Consider the following 7,292-nt stretch of genomic DNA (forward strand, 5'->3'; position numbering starts at 1 on the left):
CCTTTCATGTGTTTGTTAGCCATCTGTATGTCTTCTTTGGAGAAATGTCTGTTTAGTTCTTTGACCCATTTTTTGATTGGGTGGTTTAGCTTTCTGGTATTGAGCTGCATGAATTGCTTGCATATTTTAGAGATTATTTGTCAGTTGCTTCATTTGCTATTATTTTCTCCCATCCTGAAGGCTGCCTTTTCACCTGCTTATAGTTTCCTTTGTTATGCAAAAGCTCACACCATTCAGAATGGCTGTCATCACAAAGTTTACAAACAATAAATGCTGGAGAGGGTGTGAAGAAAAGGGAAATGTCTTACACTGTTGCTGGGAATGCAAGTTAGTACAGCCACTATGGAGAACAGTGTGGAGATTCCTTAAAAAACTGGAAATAGATCTGTCATACGATGCAGCAATCCCACTGCTGGGCATACACCCTGAGGAAAACAGAATTGAAAGAGACACACGTACCCCAGTGTTCATTACAGCACTGTTTACAATAGCTAGGACACAGAAGCAACGTAGATGTCTATTGGCAGATGAATGGATAAGGAATTTGTGGTACATATACACAATGGAATATTATTCAGCTATAAAAAAGAATGCATTCGAGTCAGTTCTAATGAGGTGGATGAAACTGGACCCTATTATATGGAGTAAAGTAAGCCAGAAAGAGAAACACCAGTACTGTATATCAACACATAGATATGGAATTTAGAAAAATGGTAATGAGGACGCTATATGCAAGGCAGCAAAAGAGACACAGATGTAAAAAACAGGCTTTTGGAATATTTGGGAGAAGGTGAGAGTGGGATGATATGAGAGAAAAGCATTGAAACGTGTATATTACCATATGTAAAACAGATGACCAGTACAAATCCAACGCATGATGCAGGGTACCCAAAGGTGATGCTCTGGGACAACCCAGACGAATGCAGTGGGAGGGAGGTGGAAGGGGGTTTCAGGATGGGGGGACAAATGTATACCCTTGGCTGATTCACGTTCAGTTCAGTTCAGTCGCTCAGTCATGTCCAACTCTTTGTGACCCCATGAACTGCAGCACGCCAGGCCACCCTGTCCATCACCAACTCCCAGAGTTCACTCAAACTCATGTCCATCGAGTCGGTGATGCCATCCAGCCATTTCATCCTCTGTCGTCCCCTTTTCCTCCCCCCCCCAATCCCTCCCAGCATCAGGGTGGGATTGACCCTTTCCAATGAGTCAACTCTTCACATGAGGTGGCTGAAGTATTGGAGTTTCAGCTTCAGCATCAGTCCTTCCAATGAACACCCAGGACTGATCTCCTTTAGGTTGGGTCTTCTTGCAGTCCAAGGGACTCTCAAGCGTCTTCTCCAACACCACAGTTCAAAAGCATCAGTTCTTCGGTGCTCAGCTTTCTTCACACTTCAACTCTCACATCCATACATGACCACTGGAAAAACCATAGCCTTGACTAGATGGACCTTTGTTGGTAAAATAATGTCTCTGCTTTTTAATATGCTATCTAGGTTGGTCATAACTTTCCTTCCAAGGAGTAAGCGTCTTTTAATTTCATGGCTGCAATTACTATCTGCATATTGAAGGATGGCAAAAACTACCACAAGTGGTAAAGAAATTAGCCTCCAATTAAAATAAATTAATTTAAAAAATCCCTATGAACATTCTGTAACAGGAGGGCATCTGAGAGTCTTAAATCTCAGGTGTCCTTAAACATAACATATGTTAATCTTAAAGAGAATCCACAATTGGTTAAAGCAACAGAGATCAACTTCTTGTTGTTTTCTATTTGTCTTTATCTGACAAGCTTCAAGAACATTCTTTATTTTCCGTGGGTGAATTGTTTTCCAGTAGCTCTCAAATTACTTCTCCGTTGTCCATTCTCCTCTTATCCTATCATTCTTTCACTAATCAAAAATAGATATTGTAATATTTAAACAAGGAAACACTATCACGTATGACTCGATGGACGTGAGTCTGAGTGAACTCCGGGAATTGGTGAAGGACAGGGAGGCCTGGTGTGCTGGGATTCATGGGGTTGCAAAGAGTCGGACATGACTGAGCGACTGATCTGATCTGATCATGTATGATGCTCCTTGTTCTGCACGGGTGTTACTTTTTCTTTTAATCATTTATTTGTTTCAGGTGCTATGGTTTAAAGGGGAAGTTGCACTAAAGTATGTGAATGTAAGACAGCAAAGGTACAATGCAATAACTACACCAAAAGGAAGCAAATGGGCAAACGGCACTTTGCAAATACACAGAACTACAAGAAAAAGATAATCATTTCTTAGTTTGTGTCAAGCTATTTTTTATCTAGAAATTAGATTTATTGGAGAAACAGTTTATGACCATGAGAGTGATTTTCTATATTTTTTCCCATATATGAATAGAGATGGTCACAGAGAACCCATAAGGAAGTTTATCATTGAGTATATGTTTAAATATCTTTTACTCAAATTAGTATTCTGACTTAATGACAGTACAAATATAACATATTCTTCCCTTTCATTTTATCAGAATAAAAATAATATGAATAAATGAAAATTGAAAATGAAGTCGCTCAGTCATGTCAGACTCTTTGCAACTCCATGGACTGTAGCCTACCAGGCTCCTCCATCCATGGGATTCTCCAGCCAAGAATACTGGAGTGGGTTGCCATTTCCTTCTCCAGGGGATCTTCCAAAACTAAGGATTGAACCTAGGTCTCCTGCATTGCAGGCGGACGCTTTACCCTCTGAGCCACCAGGGAAGGTCAATTTTATAAATAAAATATAAAGAGTTATAGGTGAATATATCTGTTTCCCTTAAATATACTCTAACCCCAGGACTGATATTTCTCATTAGTTTTCTAAAATGCATTTCAGTTACCTTTGAATGCTGAATACCTCTACATATACACACACATATATACACACACACATATATAGTATGTATAAATATATATATATATTGGAGAAGGAAATGGCAACCCACTCCAGTACTCTTGTCTGGAAAATTCCATGGGTGGAAGAGCCTGGTAGGCTACAGTCAATGGGGTCGCAAAGAGTCGGACACGACTGAGCAACTTCACTTTCTTTTTCTATAGTTCCTTTTGGAGAAGGAAATGGCAACCCACTCCAGTTCTTGCCTGGAGAATCCCATGGACAGAGGGGCCTGGTGGGCTACAGTCTATGGGGTTACAAAGAGTTGGACATGACTAAGCAACACACACACACACACACACACACATATATATATGTGGAAACACATGCATGCATTACAGACACAAGAGTGGATAAAATAAATCTAAAGAGTCATCAAATCTATTCTATGAGTATATTATTCTGATGTCATTAAATGCTTCCAAAGTTAACAATATTATATTATACTTTTTCCATTTAACTCTATACCAGCTAAGGGGATCAAGCTCTTTGTAATGCTTTGAAAAGAAGAAAGACAAAAATTAACTCTTTTTTGCACTATTTATCCTCAGTCTATATTGCAAGGCGATAGCCATAAGTAGTAGTGCTATTTTATTTACTTTACACAATATTTTAAATCTGTTTCATCAGTGCAAAAACTCCATTAGATTATCTTTCATAGTACAATTTTGATAGAGGGAAAAAAAAATGTTCAGCTTTTAAAAGTTGCCCAGGTATTTATGTGCTCAGATAACCACAAAAGTACTTTTGTTTAAGATCTCCTACATGACACACAAATGGTCTTTATAAAGCAATGCCTGATTTGCTCTATTTTAAATTAAATTCTTGTGATTTTTTGTCAGTCTACTGGATAGGAACATGGAATCTGACATATTGAATTAGTCCATTTCTCCATCAACTAGACTCTTTTGCTTCTGGTAACGGTCTATAAAATGAGACTTGAGAGAAAAATAAAGTATTTTGCACATTGTCAGTTTTCAAAGAGCTTACCTAATGTTCCTGATTCAGCCTCATGTAGGCATTTCACTGTGAACTTCAAGGTGAAAGCAATGCAAAATTTTCACGTTTCCTTTACATGGAAGTAGTTCAAGTGAAATTCTTATTTCTAACTAACAGTTAATGTGGGAAACTTTTGTTATTTTTATTAGATTGTATACTTATAATATTATAAAAGTGATAATTTAATATGGAACTTATTTCTATGTATTCTGTAAAAGTCTGAAGCAGTTGTTTTGATGGTATTATTATTATTATTATTTTGGAAATGTTTTTATAGCTCTAAATATCTTGGGTTATTCTAACTGAACAGTATTCCTTTCAGCTGATCTTTTTTAATGACTAAAATTTGGCTGCTACTTCAACACAATCAAAGAGCATCTGCTTACCTTACTTATAAGAAAGCCTTACAATACAAGTAGGAAATTAAGGAATATAGCTATATTTAGGGCAATAGCAATGTATTTATCTTCTAGATATAGCTTATATTTGTTTATTTCAAGAGCAGGAAGCTACATTAACATAAAGTTGAAAATATTTCCAAAGTTTACACTGACACCAAGACCAATCACACCCCACTCAGCTCAAGTTGCACTGAATTGTAGATTCTGAATGCTGAAGCAAAGTGATTTCATTTATCATATTATAGTCACAAAACAAGTATTTCACAGTATCTCATCTTGAAAGACACTTCACAGAATAACAGATACTTATATGAAATACTTACTTGAAAAACAAGAGATTATATATCAATTATTTTAGACATTTGGAAACTATACATGATTTTTTTCAAATAATTTATATTGGGTAAGACATGATACTTTTTATTTTATTTCTTCCTTAATTCAGGCACAGAAACTAATTATTATGATACAGAATTAATTTTCACATGATAAAATAATCAGGATTTTTTTTCCCCTAGAAATTATATTGTACTATCATGCTCTGCACCACCATTCTTAAGGTCAGGGCATCTAAGAACACATGATTGTTTCAATCATATTTGTTTGGATGAAGTGTGGTAATAACCAGATACAGATCAAGAGAGAAAGAAAGCTGGCATATTTAAAGGTTCAATATATTAACAGATCTCTGGGAAGAGAGCACAGCAGGGGCCACTCAGGAAAGCACTAGATTCTGTCACAGGCAGAGAGAAGGGGGAACTGTGGACAAGTACCTTTTTAGTGTTTTCTGTTGAAAGAAAGAGAAAGCAGGGCAAACTGACTCAGAATTGATTCAGTATGTTTGAAACTAGCACACTCAGGATACTCATATTCAGTGACAATTAGAGCATACAGTTTCTGAGTACCTAAGGACTCCACATATCTATGAGTGAATCATACTTTGGTTAAGGGTACCTAACAGTCTCTTAGGTAGATGTTTAAAGTATCCATTTACCAAAATTAAAAGTATGATTAATACAATGATATCCCCATCCTTAAATATAATTATTGTTCTAACAAATATGAATATAATTCACATATAAATTAGAACCACAATGTATTCATGCATTTTAAATTAGGTTTTTTATCTATACTGTGAATTATTGCAAATAAAACTTCCTGTTTTTACGATTCATTTTTTGAACTTGCTTCACAAAGATGAACATGGAGTTTCTGCCTGCCATTAGAGAAAATGTAGATAATTGTGTGAAAATGTTCCAGCGTTTTTAGAAAATCTATCTCTATTATAATATTTATTAGCTGACTCTTCCTGGGTCCTCAGTGAAAAGTGTTAGTGCTCAGTCGTCTCCAACTCTTTGCAATCTTATAAACTATAGCTCTCCAGGCTCCTCTGTCCATGGGATTCTCCAGGCAAGAAAACTGAAGTGGGTTGCCATGTCCTCCTCTACAGGATCTTCCTGACCCAGAGATCAAACTCATGTCTCTTAAGTCTCCTACATTGGCAGGCAGGTTCCTTATCACTAGAACCACCTGGGAAGCCCTTTTTAATGAGTAAATCTAGGTAAAGTATTGTGACTTCATTGATATTTTCAAAGAAAAAAATTAATGTTCAGAAGACTTTTTTCTATTGTTTTCTATTCTGACTTTCATTAAATTTCACTCTAATCTTCATTATTTGTTCTCATGTGTTTAATTTAGGTCCACTATCTTAAGATGGAGTCTTAGGTTATTAATTTGGGTGCCTCTTATTTTTAAAAATATAGGTATTTTAGTAATTGTTAGTTTGTTTAATGAGTTTTCTGCCTAATTTTGTAAATTCTGTAAGTATATCATATGCAGTCCTTGGGTTTCTATTTGATTAACTTTGTAGTCAGCTAATGATTGGACAGACATTTCCTTAAGTGTCCAAAAGCAGTAAGTCTCCATTTTTTACAGAGGGACTCTGTATACTTGGGAATGCCTTCAACAGTCAGGTACATTGCAATTGTGTTTTACTTTTACTTCTTGATTTCACATAACTTGAAGTTCAGTCAAGGTTGAGGAATCAGGACATTCTTAGGTCTTTCTTGAACATGTGCACAGCTATATTTACACATGAGATTTTTTTTTTTTTTTTACAATGTGCTGACTTTCTGAATACATTTAAAAGGATAAATAGTCCTTTCAACGCAGAGGAAAAGAACAGACATTACTCTAGCACAGAGTCAAAGCCAAGGGAACTACAAAGCACACTTGGGTGTTCACTGTGCAATACACATGAGATTTTTAGATTCCTAGGAATATGTCAGCAAGTGAGTCAGTTCAGTCGCTTAGTCGTGTCTGACTCTTTGCGGCCCCATGAACTGCAGCACACCAGGCCTCCCTGTCCATCACCAACTCCTGGAGTTTACTTAAACTCGTGTCCATTGAGTCAGTGATGCCATCCTACCATCTAATCCTCTGTTATCCCCTTCTCCTCCTGCCCTCAGTCTTTCCAAACATCAGGGTCTTTTCCAATGAGTCAGCTCTTCGCATCAGGTGGCCAAAGTATTGGAGTTTCAGCTTCAACATCAGGAATATGTCATAGCTTTTCCAAGTCCCTATGGTCATCTTTGGCCACCTCATGCGAAGAGATGACTCATTGGAAAAGACCCAGACGCTGGGAGGGATTGGGGGCAGGAGGAGAAGGGGATGACAGAGGATGAGATGGTTGGATGGCATCACTGACTCGATGGACATGAGTGTGAGTAAACTCCTGGAGTTGGTGATGGACAGGGAGGCCTGGTGTGCTGCAGTTCATGGGGTCTCAAAGAGTCGGACACGACTGAGCGACTGAACAGAACTGAACTGAATGGTCATCTTACTCCTAAACTTACGTTCTCCGCTTATTCTATTAGCTATAGTGTTAAAAAATTTGTAAATGTACTGCAACCTTTCCCTTGCGACCTCAGAAGTTTTTATCACTTAGGTCAAATAACGACAGACTTTTGATTGGTGTCTTCAG

The 7,292-nt window shown here is 37.2% G+C and overlaps 1 non-coding gene across 1 annotated transcript; it reads right to left on the minus strand.

Moving 5' to 3' along the window:
• Positions 1-6,426: 6,426 nt before the first annotated feature.
• LOC147369916 (small nucleolar RNA SNORA22) lies at positions 6,427-6,560 on the minus strand. Its single transcript, XR_015168692.1, has one exon. It is a non-coding gene; the product is annotated as a small nucleolar RNA SNORA22 (small nucleolar RNA).
• Between the last annotated feature and the right edge of the window lie 732 nt (positions 6,561-7,292).

This window comes from Bos grunniens, chromosome 7, assembly GCF_055505025.1.
Source record: "Bos grunniens cultivar Pamir isolate PY7600 chromosome 7, Bosgru_T2T1.0, whole genome shotgun sequence".
Lineage (NCBI taxonomy): Eukaryota > Metazoa > Chordata > Mammalia > Artiodactyla > Bovidae > Bos > Bos grunniens.